This window comes from Hippocampus comes, unplaced genomic scaffold (assembly GCF_001891065.2).
Source record: "Hippocampus comes isolate QL1 unplaced genomic scaffold, H_comes_QL1_v1.1 scaffold169, whole genome shotgun sequence".
NCBI classification, from domain to species: Eukaryota; Metazoa; Chordata; class Actinopteri; order Syngnathiformes; family Syngnathidae; genus Hippocampus; species Hippocampus comes.
The window spans coordinates 122,604-139,034 of NW_017806049.1; the positions used below are offsets into that span (position 1 = coordinate 122,604).

Genomic DNA, 16,431 nt, shown 5'->3' on the forward strand with positions numbered 1-16,431 from the left:
AAATGCGCTTTGAAATAAAATGCATTATTATTATTATTATTATTATGACTTCCAAGTAAAAGAAAGCTACATCTAATAGACACTATTGGGAGTCCTACTTAAAATACGGATTCATCCCAACGGGAGATTCCCACGCACCAAGCCCACTCTGCATAACATCCAGCGATGGTGAGTTGTATTTTTCATGCACTTTGTATTTGCGGTGTATCTTATTTTGAAGGTGTGTTTAAACATTACCATAGCGACCAGAGTGTGTTGCGGCTAGATAGGAGGTTTCTCATGTCATGATTCATGTTTATTATTATGTTTAAAAAAATACCACTGTTTTCATACAGGTCATATCATATTATTTTGTTGTATTGATCCACCACACCTTAAAGGCCGGCGCCTGAAAATATTGCCTTACATTAAACCGGTCCGTGGGGCAAAAAAGGTTTGGGACCGGTGATTTAGAGCAGGGGTCCCCAACCGCCGGTCCGCGGACCGGTACCGGTCCGCCGGGCATTTGGTACCGGGCCGCACAGAAAGAACTTGCCTTAATTCCGTTTTATTTATTTCGGAATACGAAAGATGTTTTATTTTGAAAAACGACCGGATTCTCCGTTACATCCGTCTGTGTCACACTTGAGAAACATCAAGCTACGCTTCTCCGTCACGTGACCGATAACTTCAAAACAAAACACAGGAGCTCGCAAAATGAGTAAAAAAACTGCTGGAGATCGCAAATGACGGCGGCCTTAAAAGTACGTTCGAGACAACTGGATTAAAGTTATGACTGAATACTCTGAGATCGCCACAATAGCACTGTTGCTATTTCCGACATCCTACCTGTGTGAGGCGAGGGGGTTTCTGCAGCAACGGCGACGAAAACAAAATTACGAAGTAGACTGGACATAAACCACACACTTGAGGTGTCATTGTCTCCTATTACCCCGAGATGGGACCGTCTGGTTGCAGAAAATCAAGCTCGGGGCTGTGGTGAGTCGTCATTTTCATGCACTTTGAATTTGCGTTGTATCGTATTTTGAAGGCATTAAACATTGCCATAGCGATCGGAGTGTTGCGGCCAGATTAGACGCTCCTTGTGTTTATTGTTATATTTCGAAAACACCACAGTTTTCATGCAGCTCATAACATATTATTTTGTTGTATTATTTCCACCACACCTTAAATGCCGGTCCCTGAAAATATTGTCTGACATAAACCGGTCCGTGGGGCAAAAAAGGTTGGTGGCCCCTGATTTAGCGCTCTAACTGCAATAATGCGAAACCATGATTTGCTTCAGCCAATGCCATCAGAATACGATGCCTACTTCCATGAATATATTTATGCCAGTTTGTTCAGTCTTCTTCTAAGAATCCAACAATCAGACATGTAAAACACTTCCAGCTGATGTTTCACTGCTCTTGTTCTAAGAAAGCCAAACACTCAAAACCACTCTGCCGTCTGTCCCTCATCCATTTCTGCTTAAAAAGCTTTTACGGACTGTCACAAAAGGTTTTTCTAAGTGTCACTCAATGATGTGACAGGGCAGCTGTCACTCAGTTGGGAGAGTGGGTCATCCAGTGACCAAAAGGTCGTAAGTTCAAATCTCGACTGTCCGCTATCCAAGTGTCCATGACCAAGACCTTGTAGCCCCAAGTTGCCTCCAGGTCGGCGTTGTGAATGAGAAAGTATTCTCGATTTACCTCATTTACCACAAAGAAGTATTAACGATGTACGTGTGCCCATCTCTACCCGCAGTATTTTAACAGTGGTATATTTCTTCCTTCTTGTATATTTTCTGTTAGCACAGTATCAGCTAATCACCTGCTATTTTCCCCGGAGCTGTGGCTTGAGGGTTGACGTGCTCAGGTTTATAAAGACCTGGCTCGAAGAGAAGGGAGACAGCTTGGTTAATGCGCGACTACTTTAAGGCGCGTGCGCGCACATACACAGGGCACGTGTCTTTACACTAAGTGCTCCAGCAATTTAGCAGTGCACTCAAAGAACATTGTTCGAGTCACCACGGAGATGTCACTTGAGGCACTTCATTAGATTTTACACCACACCTTGCACTTGTACATTTAACGCCCATTTTAAAAAGCCTGAACATAGCCGTCTGAATTAATGCAGACTTGTTTCACCATCATTTTCAGGTTTCTCCAATGTAGTATGTTTGTGTATGCATTGTTATATGTGTGTGTGTGTGTGTGTGTGTGTGTGTGTGTGTGTGTGTGTGTGTGTGTGTGTGTGTGTGTGTGTGTGTGTGTGTGTGTGTGTGTGTGTGTGCTTGCCTTTGCTCGCAGTATGTGGACCGTCGGGGGTTAAAAGGCTAAACGGCATGGATCATTGTTCTCAGTGAAAGGATCTTTTGACCAGCACCGCAGGGACTAGTCGACGTACACACACTGACAAAAGGCAGCAGCACTCTGGATCCTATTAACATTCACAAGCACTGTCGAGGTTTTGTGCGTGTGTGTGTGTGTGTGTGTGTGTGTGTGTGTGTGTGTGTGTGTGTGTGTGTGTGTGTGTGTGTGCGCGCGCGTGTGTGTGTGTGAGACTGGGGGGTGGGGGGGGGTGTTTGTGTGCGTGCATGTGCTTCAGTGTCGCGTGCGCGCACAACAAAAAATAAAACCCGCAAGCGGGCCCCTTGTATTTAAATGAATGCCACTTGACAGTAATTTTACAGCAGGTGACTCGATCACATGGACAAAAAGCCGCAGCAACGCAGAGCTCAAATGCGGCAACAAAATGTCCCCCACCCGGAGTATTTGCTATCTGAAAAGATCGGCAACAATCTCTTAATTGATCCGCAGAATTCGATCATCGTGAGGGCAGACTATTCAAATCGCGTATTTGATATTTGGTATATTTGCTGCAGTGGAATGATTTTTATCCGGCACTGACAGTAAATGGGAGGAGGAGGAGACGAGTGGAAACAGAGAGCGAGGGAGGATGTTCCACCTCATCCACTCCCACTCAGGCAGCTCATGAACCGCCCAGACATCAGCCATCCCTTCCTCTCTTCTCTTCATCACGTTGCTCGAGGAAAAACATTTTGGTCGAAACACAGCTGCTTTTATCCACCCCCCCGCCGCCAAATATTCACATGTTTTTAACAGTCTGTATGTCAACAGATATTATACGGGTGAGATATCCAGTCTGGTGTGCTTCCGGGTGTCATGAAAAATAACATCTAAATTAGTGTAGGTCTATAAAGTTTTGACTTAAAATTGCAATCTCACGGTATCCAAAAGGGTGTCAATAATCTGCCTCTCCAACACCAAAACATTTCAGGCACACAGCAGCGTATAATTTTGAAGCAATTTCAGGTGGACCGGGATCTATTTGAAACAACATTCACATTCGGGGTCGATCGTTCCATATCAAGGAGTAGTGAAGAACGGATCATGATCATGACACAAATTATGGCATCAGTACAAATCTACCACAAAGGATAATTACTGGACTCAACATTACATTGCACTCTTGCAGGGCCTAAACTCCTGGATACACATGCATATTCTAATGTTAATGTCAAGCAAAGCTTCTGAGGTTACCAGCACAGTGACAACCTCATGTATCACGATTATGTAGGCTATTATGGTAAAACATACAACTTCCTCAAGGGAAAAATGTATGGCAATGGAAAGAATGCAGAAAATATGTAATCCAGCTCAAACAATAAATTTAATCTTTTCTAAATGTTGGAAATGCTCTGCCAAAAATAACATAAATAAGCAAAGGATTCAACCGTTTTTAGGATGGGGGGGGTGTTAATTTTTAAGACATATAAAAGAACGCCAATCTACACAAACAAGAGTACTATGACATACTATCGGTACACCAAACTACCAAGCAAAACGAAGCCGTTAAAAAAGGGTCGCAAAAGTATTGCCTTGTTTTCTTAACCTTTAATTTGCAACTTCAAATCATCAAAGACAAATAGCAGCATATGTAAACGCAACGAGAATGCCCGTGTGAGGATCTCGGCGAGTACACGCGTGGGCGAAACGTGTTATTTTCCTGCTGTTCTGCAGGCGGGACACGCCTTCTTTGGGTTGTGTGGTTCTGCTGCAGCACCCTTCAACGGCATTACATCACCCCGTTAGAGAGCACTAACATTACGCGTACACACACACACACACTCACACACCGACGCACACCCACACACACGCGCGCGCACACACGATCATACGGCTAAATATGCACACGGACATATATTGTAACGAATTATAGACATGACGACACGCAATCATCGCAGAGATTAAAACATGACATACACGGGCCGACGAGACGCACGCACACGTTTTACACACAAGCGCGCACCAAAATTCACGGCATCCCCCCCACCCACCCCAAAAGAGCCATTTATGTAACACATTTGCGTCTGATTGAAATAGCCTCCTTATCGTGTTTTTTTTTCTTGCTCATATTATAGCTACGTAAGAACCAGACGACGGCCATTTATCTCGTTAGTTTTGCGTATTCATTATATCATGTGGGAGTCTGTAAACACGAGGCGCAGACGAGATATTTCACACCCGAAGGTAAGCGCGCACGTCTCGAAAAACGAACAACGACAGATACGAAGGGAGCACCTTGATCTAAATACGAGCAGAGCAGTCTTCTCAATCCCGTTTATTTGACTTTCCACGCCCTATAGGGATTAGTGTTACCTTGAGAGCCCTTGACTTTTTGCGCTTGGTTTGTCAGCACAGTTAATCGCCTGCCAAGCATGGGATAAAACAGCACGGTCAAATTTCCTAAATACCCGATGACGCCTCTTCAAAATTATATTTATATATACGCCCAGAAAGGTTGTAAATCGCACATTTCAATTTCACGGCTGGCAAATTCTCAAGACTGAGCACACGTCCACAAATATATATCAATCGATTTCAACTCACACAGCAATGCAGCACTTGACACAGCTCTAGCTTGGAAAATCGCTAATTGTAGTAATTATACGTATACGTCATAGACGGCTAGAAGCGTGTTCAGCTCATCACTATCCTATGAATGTTAATTCAAATTCAAGGATGAAACACCTTTGGCCCTTTGACAGGGAAAAAAAGAGCCCACTGTGGTCCACGCCCATTCCCGAGCTCTTCTGGAAAGAGCGTGATTGGGAATTCCCTCCGCATAAATGCACGAGAATCATCTTAATCCGATTAAGTCTTCAAAATCGGACACAGAAACCTGCAACAGCCACACATCAAAATAAAGCTCGGTGGGCGTCCTCTTGACATTGCTTTTTCTCACCAGTTTAGACCTTGACATCAGTTGAATCACTGATTCTTTTCCCCTCCTAGGGCGTTTGATGGAACGGCGAGGCCTCCTGCGTTATTTTTCCGCAGGTAGACTTTCTCCGGCGCACCAAATTAGGCCCTCGTCGCTGTTTAAAATGTGACATCCAGCACCATAAATGTAAAAAAAAAAAGACAATTCGCATTTATATTTCCTTTGGTTAATAGGTTATTTGAAGCTCAGCCAAAGAGAAGGCCGAGACTTGCTGTTACGCGCTCGCTGAAGGTAGGTAACAGAAAGAAGAAAAATGATAAACGATTGGCGCAACATGCAGCATGGAACGCAGATTATGTTGAAGTAGAAAATGCATCGTTTAGCAACCTCCGTTGCATGAAACGTCATTTTAGGGAGGTAAAACAAAATCTTTCATTTTAATTTTTTTTTTCCCATCACACATGCACAAGACGTGGACGTGCATGACGATCACAGTGTTAATTACGGGCTGCCTTGTAAAAAAAAAAAAAAAAAAAAATTCTCCATATGCAGATCGTTTGATTTCATTTCTACTTAGACACAGTCTGCGTGCAAATGTCATTGAAAAAAAAAAGATAATTTCCCTTGTGTGATATGGATGCCCGGAACGTTTGCAGTTTCTTGCACGAATTCTGAAAAGTGCGCAAGCATGTGAGAAGATTTGGAGCCGCACGAAAACGGCGCATAAATGGAGGAACGTGACGGATTTTACAATTGCTGCCGAAAGATGGTCGAGTCGCTGTGTGCAAAGCATGTTCGGATGATCGAAATATATTAAATTTGTATTTACATGCAGTGCGTTTTTGCGCACGAGCATGTGTGTGTGTGTGTGTGTGTGTGTGTGAGAGAGAGAGAGATAGAGATGGAGAGAGAGAGAAGAAGGCGTGTTTGACCTGCGCAAAGGGTTGTGCCTGGCGTGTTTGTTTTACATCCAAAAGGGAACCTGACGACGAGAACAATGTGAGGACATTGGACACCGACGTTGGGGTCATTTATAATTAATCTTAAAAAAAAAAGAAAGACAAAGGGAAAACATTTAAGTAAAAAAAAAAAATCATGTCTCCGGCTGGATGGCTGCTGTCACTTTGACGCAAAGCTCGTGATCAAACACTAAAAAAAATCGTCGAGAAATGATTATACAATTCGAAGGCATCGCCTCGAAGAGGCGCGTGTAATTCCATCCGCTCTCGCCACACTGCCTCGTTTCCACTGTGGTAACATTGAGGCCAACGTGAGACATTTTCCTCTTTGAAATCACCTTAAAACGCCAATGAACGAATGAGGCGCATGTTTGCATTTCCGAATACATTTTTTATACGTGTACAGTGGTGCGATACCTGATCGTAAGGCATTTTATTTCCTCTTAAAAAAAGACATTTCTTCCAAACGAAGTTCCATCTGAGAGGTTTAAATTAGATCAAACAGCAAAAAGGTGGTGTTTCTGACCTCCGTCAATCAGACCAGCAAGAACATCAGAATGGTAAATCCAGTTTTAGGTCCCCAGGGAGCTGTAGTAGTTTGAAATATATATTTTTTTAAATCCTGCTTGCAGATAGATATTGGCGCTCGTGCAGATTGGCAGGGTGGGACCACCAGACGGTTTCGGGCTGACTCTCACGTCCCTGTCGCAGGTGCTTCGACCACGGTACACGGTGTCCGCACAAGGGGGGCTTGTCGCTTGTGTACCACTAGGAGCGGGTGCAGGCAGAAGCGCGCACACGCACACGCTACCGCGCCCACGCGCAGCGCTCGGGCCCGCCCTTCCACCCAATAGCAGCGCTCGTCCTTTTAAAGGCGCACGTCTCTTCCGTGAAGCCGACGCACGCGAGTCCAGAGCAGTAGTACACGTGTGGATGTGTGCCTCGGTGGGCTGCATGGCCGACTGCTGGATCGAGCCCGTGGTCGTTGAGAGCTAGATGCGGGCCCACGTACCGCAAGCTCGACTTTCACGCTGCATGGTACAGCCAGAAACAATTAATTCCAACGTGTCAGTTTTATTCACTTAAATAAGAAATAAAAAACTGAACAAAAAACCCAAAAACATTAAAATACAAGCGTGCGAGGTCTAAAAATGGCGTTCGAAAAAAACCCACATCATATTTTATGGCTGTATTGCAGCGGTGTGGAATCACACTGCATCATCCTAGAGCGTTTCAAACATATTCTACCTTATTTACCTTAGAAACATTTAAAAACGTTGGTACTGTAGTATGATGCATTTCAGTTCAACGCCACTGAAAAAAAGACATGGACGTCTCATTGCGGTTGTTTTTTTTTCTTAGCAGATAATACCTCACTATTTTTCAAATAGCAAAATAATGGAAAAGAAAAAAAAAGTCGCATTACTTGCCTCGGGCATTGTTTTCACACAAGACGCGCAACTGTATAAAAAAGTGGTTTTACCGAAATGTTTCACAATACATTAAAGGGCAATCCACAGGCATGTGCAGGTTGCTTGTAATAAGAATTCCGAAAAGCCTAACGATAGAATGTGTGTGTGTGCGTGTGTGAGTGTGAGTGTGTGTACACACACACACACACACACGCACACACACACACACACACACACACACACACACACACACACACACACACACACACACGCACACGCACACACACACACACACGCACGCACGGGCACATTACCGATTCTAGCCTTGTTAGTTTAAGGGCACAGTTCTGATGCTGGCCAAGACACTGAAACCCGCAGCCTAACTGAAAATGCAGATGGTGTGCCAATTAAAATATTGCAAACTGTACTTAATTTGAAAAAACCCAACCCTAAATAATGACGGTGAAAATAATCAAGGGAGTTTTAAAATGCTTACTAAAGCATACACGCGCATGCGCCTGTGTGTGCGTGTGTGTGTGTGCGTGCGCGTGTGTGTGGGTGCGTGCGTGCGCGCATTTGCTCTTACTAAAGCATACACGCGCATGCGCGTGTGTGCGTGTGTGTGTGTGTGCGTGCGCGTGTGTGTGGGTGCGTGCGTGCGCGCATTGTGTTTGTGAGTTTGTGGGGATCCATTTTCATTCTCTCTTCTCCACCTATATTCTCCTCCAGTCTCCTTGAAAGGACACTACATTTCTATCTGGGAGAGCGTTACTGAAGGAAAAAACAATGCTGCTTGTGCTCCCCATTAGGCATGGTCTAACACAGCTGACGATGGGTTGGGGCTTAGACTGGATGCCAGCCAACCATAGGGCACACACTGTTTTGAAAAGCGAGAATTTCTTCATATGCACAATATAAAGCAGGGGTGCCCAACCTTTTTTTCACTGAAGATCTACTTTTCAAGCCAATCAACCTTACGCGATCGACCGATACCGCACCTGCACGAATGCAAACAGGCACGCCCATGTACACGCGGGTATACGGTTATTCGCAAGCACACAAGCATGCCATGATTAGCAACGGCAATAAGGGCCATTAACATTATCGAAACAAAAAAATTAAGTGATGCAGGAGTTTGGGAGTGAGTGAAAATGAAAGCACTGCCAACCTTCGTGGGAGCCCTGACGAGGAGTTATTGGACGCACTTTTGCAGCGCGTTAACGATCGTAGCTCACGTGTACCGTTTTAAAATGCTTCTCTCGGCCCTCCAGATTTCCATTCTTTGCCAGTGACATCGGGTAATTGCAGATGAAACAAACAGAATCATAACAATCATAATCATCATCATAATAAAAAAATATTTCACAACAGCTCTGATCGCAAGATGCAATTGCCGACTGCTGTGACGGCTTAGAACTTCCGGTAATGGAGGTCACGTGCCACCGGATGTGAAAGGTGACCTGCTTGTTTTCAAATATAATTTATTATTATTTTTTCATTTATCTATTTATTTATTTGTAAAAGTGAAACTGATAGAATGCTCATGATGCAGTGTACACTAACTAACTAAGATAACTATGATAGTGTATTAAAAAAAAAATCCCTCGACACCCAAGTGATTGACTTGGGACCATTCTGCGGGACACTGGTCGATGAGGATCACTCCTCCTAGAGTAGCCTCCGTGGCCCACCTAAACTGTGCTGAATTTGGACAGGCTCAATAGCTTTGTTCAAACTCATAGGCCTGCTTTTGCCAAACGCCATATTTGTCGGCCACACGACGTAACTTCCGGCACAACTCGAGCGCACGCTGGTGTCCAAATTTACGCAGCCTTCTAGAACCAGCCTTCAATTTTGGCCTGTTTCCATGGAGACGTGCCATGTGCGAAGGCTGTGACAGAGCACATTTTGGAGCCTAATTGTTTCTCTCTTCTTTTATGCCACTTGTAGCTGGCTCGAGGATTGTTTTCCAATTGGTTGCCACGACAACTAAAATCTGTAATATTTAAGATACGATAAGATAACCTTTATTTGTCCCACACTGGGGAAATTTGCAGTCTACAGCAGCAAAATTGGGGGTGTGGGGGGTGGGGTGAATAAAGTGTTTAATTGTCTGAGTTTGTTATTTTATGAATACGTATTCTTTCCCATGTAAACCGTGATATTTATTTTTTCCTTGAAATCTTTTCAAGCTATGACGTTGAATATTTTCTGAAACGTCACTTTCGGTTTAGGGTCCAGTATGCCGGATGGTGCAAAAGATTGCAAGAGAGCGAAAACTTGCTGTAGACTCAAGAGCAAGCTCTACAGCACGTGTCAAACTCAAGGCCCGGGGGCCAGATCTGGCCCGCCACATCATTTTATGTGGTCCACGAAAGCAAATCAAAGATGTCAACTTTCATGATGCTTCCTAAAATCACTACCAAAATTTTTAATTCTCATTTGTAATAAATAAGAGTGATGCTGTACGTATTTTCCTGTTATCAAACCCCTCATTACAGTATCTTAAACAATAGGTGAATAAACCGTTATTCTTGACTTCTTCATATAGTTTCAGTCATAACGGCCCTCCAAGGAAAACTAACTAAAATCTGGCCCGCGACAAAAATGAATTTGACACCCCCTGCTCTACAGTGTAGAGACTAAGCATGATATTGTCTGGTCGACTTTATTTTCATTTTATATAAAGTCGGTTGACAAGGTGAACATGGTATGTTATCTTTTTTTATTCATTCAATGTCGTGTCAAACAGATAATTGTACATGTTGATTGTTAACGTTGGGAATGTCTTTTTAGTTTTCACGGTGTTCCATGATCGAGGCGAAATAAAACGATTGTGGATATCAGTGCGAGGCGTTGTTCTTAACAAGAGTAGATACACCGCTATTCTTTGACACATAAAACATGGAGGCATCCAAAGACATCCCGTGTTTAGACAATGCAGTTTATTTTCAAATGTATGAATACGTTTTTGTATTTCATCTTAAAACATCAGTAATAACACAGGACCCATTGAGCAACAACGGTTGAGTAGTTAGATCCACATTCAGTGATTTTATTTGCGATATTGTCCAAACGAACTACAAGCTAGCTACGTAGTGACTCTTGTGTTGACTGGCGGCTATGGTTCAATCATTTTTAAATTGTCGTAATTTTGCATGTTAGGAAAAGCCACCCCTCCCAACATGCAGATCACGCGCTCTACGTGGCATTATGTGCAACCTGCGACATCTGACCAATGTTACTCAAACCTTCGCTAAGGGCCTATTTCCATGGAACTGAAGGCCGTCATGTGTAAGCGTGCGGGCGAGTATGAATGGTCTGAATTGGGCAACATGGGGAATTCTGCTGGCAGTTAAAAAGTTGGAAAGACGATCATCTTGAATCTTAAGGTTACACTGAACTAGTTGACCATCCTAAATTAAGCACACTATTAATTTATATGGCAATTCCTAATTTGAATATTCGACAATAACTGTAATATTAACAGCGAGGGCAATGTGAACAGCCATCACTACAGAGTGACTTAGACAAGGTCGAACGTATCAGCTTCTTTCGTGACAGCCATTAAGGGAAATCGTCTCTCAAGGAGATTGAAAAAAAAAAAAAAACCAATAAAAATATCATTATATGAATGAGGATTCCTTACAACCCAGTTGAATTATATTTTATTATGTGATATTATGTTTTGAAATCAGCCAGTGAGTTTGTGTTTCATATCATGGAAGAGTACTTAATTATTTTTTTTTCTTTTTGCTTTGTCATCGTGAGAACATTGCTGACTTCCAGTGGGAAGTGCCTCTTATCTTCCCAGCTGATATGTCTGCTAATAAGCTTGTTGTGGCACTTGCTCTCAGCTTTGATGTCCTTTATCGCTCCTCAAACACTTTCAGGTTTCTGAATGCTTGTGCAATCCTCATTTTGTTCAATCGGTTAGCAGGTGTGAATGTTTCTTCTCTATTCCCCCCATCATTAGAAGAATATAGACAAAAAAGCATTTTTCATGAATTTTCATATCAGATACAGCAAGCTAATGGGGACGGGGGGTGGATATGGTCTCTCTTTCCTACTATCACAACTCCTACTCTTTGCTGAAGAGTTTCTGTTAAAAAATGGCATCTGTGAGGTCACTGGTCACTGTATAATTGTTTGTCAGCTCTGCGGAGTCATGATGAAATCAAGATAATACCAAAAGCATAGTTAGCTACTGACTAACCAAAGGAAGAAGGAGACAAGCAAGACTTCTAAGGATATTTAGCCCCTTGTGGATGTGAGCGCACAAGGTTTTTGTGCCTTTTTGTTGAAACAATTTGTCTCTGGTTGTCACGATGCGTGGTGGTGGAGGACCCCAAAAAGCAGGCAGGAAGGAGTAGCAGGGTGAAGTTGACAAATTGTAATAACAAAATACTAGGGGCAAATAAATCCAAACAAACAAAGTCATGGAAACAAAAATAATCCAAAGTAACAAACAAAAACCATGGCCGAAACAAAAAAATGAACAGTAACAGAAACATGACAGAAACAAACGTGACAGAACAAACAATGACCCGACACCGAGTGGCCGTGCCGGGAGTCCTTTTAAAACAGACAACTAATGACACAATGACCAACAGGTGTGCAGCTGCAGGCGGAGCCCTACAGTGCCACCTGTTGGCCACAAACAGAACCATGACACTGGTTTCCTCCGACATTCCAAAATCACGCATGGTATATTAATTGAATGCTCCAAATTGTCCCCAGGTGTGATTGAAAGTGTGAATGGTTGTTTGTCGACAGCAGCGGTCACCAACCCCCGGGTCAGTTGGTACCAGGCCGCACAGAAAGAATAAGTAACTTACATTACTTCCTTTTTATTTAGTTCGGACTCTAAAAGATGTTGTATTTTGAAAAATTACCGTATCCTCTGTTACATCCGTCTACAGTATGTCACTCTTGACGCAGGTCAAGGCGCGCTCCAATAGCATCGAGAGAGTGTTGTGGCCAGATAGGATCCACCTCGTGTCATGATTCGTGTTGATTATGTTTTGAAAATACCACAATTTTCCTGTAGGTCTTATTATATTATTTGATTGTATTTGTATTACATTTATTATATCATATTGAATTGTATCAGTGACTTCAAGATGGGACCGCGAGAGTGGCTGCCTTTACAGCAGCTCCTACACTTTTTGTTCTTCGACTTTCTTCCTTTCATAACTTTGCTGCTGTAAATTGGGAATGTCTCCATTGTGACATGAATAAAGGTTTTCTTATTCTTATTCTTATTCTTATTTACCTGTTACACCTGAAAGGCCGGTCCCTGAAAATATTGTCTGACATTAAACCGGTCCGTGGGGCAAAAAAGGTTGGGGACCGCTGGTCTACAGTATGTGTACCCTGCGATTGGCTGGCAACCAGTTCAGGGTGTCCCCCACCTATTGTTTGGAGACCGCTGGGACCTATCCCAGTTCCAGTACGCCCGCGACACTTGTAAGGATAAGCGGGTTGGATGAATGGATGGACGTTTTGCCCTCACTTGGTAAAAACATAATGAATGTTATTTAAAACAGTGAACAGAGATTCCTAGAATTGACACGAGTTCATGAAGGATCACATACAGTAAGTATATTTGGCCTGGGAAATCTTTTCACTCCCATGGGAGAAACATGAAGACCGGGAATAAGGGTTCACGTGAAGTGATGAGAAATCTTGAACATATGTTATCTTTGGAATCGCAACATTTGCTTAGTAGAGCATATTTGCCCTTGGGAAGGAAAGAAATGACAATACGGAATGGAACACTGGGGGTTTGTGATGGTGATAAAGATAGTGTGAAAGAGAAAGGCTGAAACCATTAGGACTTTTACTACCCGCAATGAGTATATATCCGAAGGGAACAGGGAACGGTTGCCAGCAAAGTACTATTGATCACATCTCTGGTATCTACTCGACTCCAGAGGATACACTGCAAGCCATGCCGGCCCCATGAGAGTAATGCTGCCTGTGTTTGTGTCTATATACATGTATACATGTATACTACACACACACACACACACACACACACACACACACACACACACAGAATCTTTGTGTGTTTTGTGTTGAGCACAAGTTTTGAGTTGAGTTTTGTGTTATCAGAGCACACAGCCCACAGTATGACCAAAACTGATAAAAGCTTGCCTTTTTTAAAATTTTTCATGTGAGGGGTTTGGAACAGAAAAAGAATCTTTTAAGATTTCAAAAATTCTTGTCTTTATTGGGCCTAACTGTAGTGCCAAAAGAGCACTTTAGGGCAGTGGTCCCCAACCTTTTTCGTGTCACGGACCAGTTGAGACAAGCACACGCTGGTCGCGGACATGACGCTTAGCATAAACAACCAAAAAAAAGACCTTGGGCTGTCTGTGTGCGGCCAGGTACCAAATGGGTTGTGGGCCGGGACCAGTCCGCGGACCGCTGCTTGGGGACCGCTGCTTTAGGGTTTTATTGCCTCTCTGAGGGGTACCGGAGCCATGGATGTGGACCAGGATCCCAATGTAAGCAGTATTTTCCTTAGCCACATCTGCGGTTACTCAAGATGTTCCAAAAAGTGGCACAGTCCAGAGGGCACTTCAACATTTCCGTGGCAGGATGGAGAGGAGTGATGCAACCAGCCTTCAAATGTGCAGGTATTGCCCTGCCCATCCGTTCTCTCGTGCTATCATAGCGTTTTGATGTGAAAATTGTTGGGACAGCATAGCGTGACACTCAAGATGAAAGCACATGCCACGCCATAAGTGTGAGAGTCATCAACACTGACGTAACCACGTACAAATCAAATGAGAGAGAGAAATCCAGTTTGATTGCTTCACTGAGTTCACCTCACTTTCACTCTTGCTTCCTCCTTCAATTTCCTGAAGGAAGCACAGCTCATTGGTGTTTATTTCACAGTTGTAAGCATTTATTAGACACCAGCTGGTGACACCGTTGTGCTCACAGACACTGTTGGTTCACATACTTCAGTAGTTAATCCACTGAGTGTATGTGTGTGTGTGTGTGTGTGTGTGTGTGTGTGTGTGTGTGTGTCATGGGGAGTGACACATATGTTACTCCTTCGGTGTGGAAGCTATAAATCAGGTTGCCATAACAACATAACAGCAATAAAAGAGCCATTCTGTCATATTTATGATGGCATATTTTGACGATGACACTGCAAATCGACCAGTGTTTCCTATTTGAAATTGAAACTACGCTGTTAAGTAATGATGGAAGTGCAAACTTCCCTAAGGCAGGCGAAACTCTCAAATGATGGTGTTTGATGAAAAAAAAAAATGATTCTGCCGAATTACTTGGTTTTCACTTGAGTTTTCTGTTTGACAGTGTTTAAAACTGAGCGCTCTAATTAGCCAAAAATTAAAATTCCATGTCATGTTTACATGTTTCAAGTACCTTAAAGTATACATGTGTGTTGGTCACATCGGTCACTTGGCTAATCATAGTGACGTCACGTGATCACATGGATTACACGGCCAATCGGGTTAATTAACACGGTATTCAACATGATTTGGTTCAAGCAGGTGTAGGCGGCTAGAGTAATTATTCAAACTTAGTTCTGTGTGACTTTTCACGGTTCATATTAAATTCTGTGTATGTGTAAACTTGTATGAACCCTCTACCGCGTCCACCTTGGCCTGGTCAGTAGCCCAACTGACACCATTCAGTCTAATGTCATTTGTCAGCTGCTTGACAAACATTATGCCTATGATCCAAAATGTAAAGTATAAATGAGATGATATGAAAAGCCAAGTGTCTCTGCTCCAGTCTGGACGGCAAGGTTTCACTCACTAGTTATGTGAATATTGAGTTCGCCACATCTCGAGGGTTTTTTTCATTTGGCTAAGTAGGTCTCCAGCAAGGGTGTCAAACTCATTTTTGTCGCGGGCCACGTTGTAGTGACTGTTTCCCTTTGAGGGCTGTTATGACTGTGAAACCAAAAAAGAAAAACGGTTTACTCAACTATTGTTTAAGCCTTTCATGGGCAGTGGCTACTACAGTGTATCATGTTATCAAGTTACAGGGTGCACGAAAGGGTTGAGTTACTGTAATGAGGGGTTTGACAACAAGAAAATGCACACAATACATCTCTTATTTATTACATAGGAGAGTCTGAAATTGTGGTACAGATTTTAGCAAGCATCACGGAAGTATATGTGTTTGATTTGCTTTCGTGGGCCACATATCATTATTTGGCAGGCCAGATCTGGCCCCCGGGCCTTGAGTTTGACATCGGTGGTCTACAGGAAATGGACTTGAGTATGTTTGATGTGATTTTGAAGGTGGCCCAAAGACTCCACAAAGACCAGTCAACATCTGAACAGCCATCAGGCGATGAATGCATGTCCATGATGAAACCTTTGGCGAACCAGCCAGTGATCAAATTGCCAAATTGAAGGCAATAGTCACACACAAAAAGATGCTACACCATCTAGACTAGCTGCTGGGGTCAAATTTGTAATGTCTAGTGTTGGCACTACATGGGAGAACAACTGTGCAGAGATGAAAGTGGACTTTTCTGAAAATTCCGGAAAAAAATAAATAAATAAATGTGTGTGTGTGTGTGTGTGTGTGTGTGTGTGTGTGTGTGTGTGTGTGTGTGACACACACACATGCGCACACGCGAGCGCGCGCACGCACTTGGCCGATCAAGCATGAATTAGTTTACACAAAACGCTATTCAAATACTCGACATTCAATGATTAATCTTCCTTTTGTGTGCACACGTGTACCCTTTGTGGCTTCCGTTCGGGCCGAAATTTCGAAATCTCCAAGATATGGCGAGGCCATGAGAATGCGAGGCGAGGGTATTACTGTTGTGGCGA

At 43.2% G+C, this 16,431-nt stretch overlaps 1 protein-coding gene across 1 annotated transcript in view; it reads right to left on the minus strand.

Annotated features, from left to right (window-relative positions):
• The window catches only part of LOC109529558 (neurexin-3a), a 119,165-nt gene extending 112,154 nt beyond the window's left edge, over positions 1-7,011 (minus strand). Inside the window, exon 1 of the mRNA XM_019892978.1 lies at positions 6,712-7,011. The gene's annotated coding sequence lies outside the window, so the exon portion shown is untranslated. The remainder of the gene's footprint in view (positions 1-6,711) is intronic.
• Positions 7,012-16,431: the final 9,420 nt, after the last annotated feature.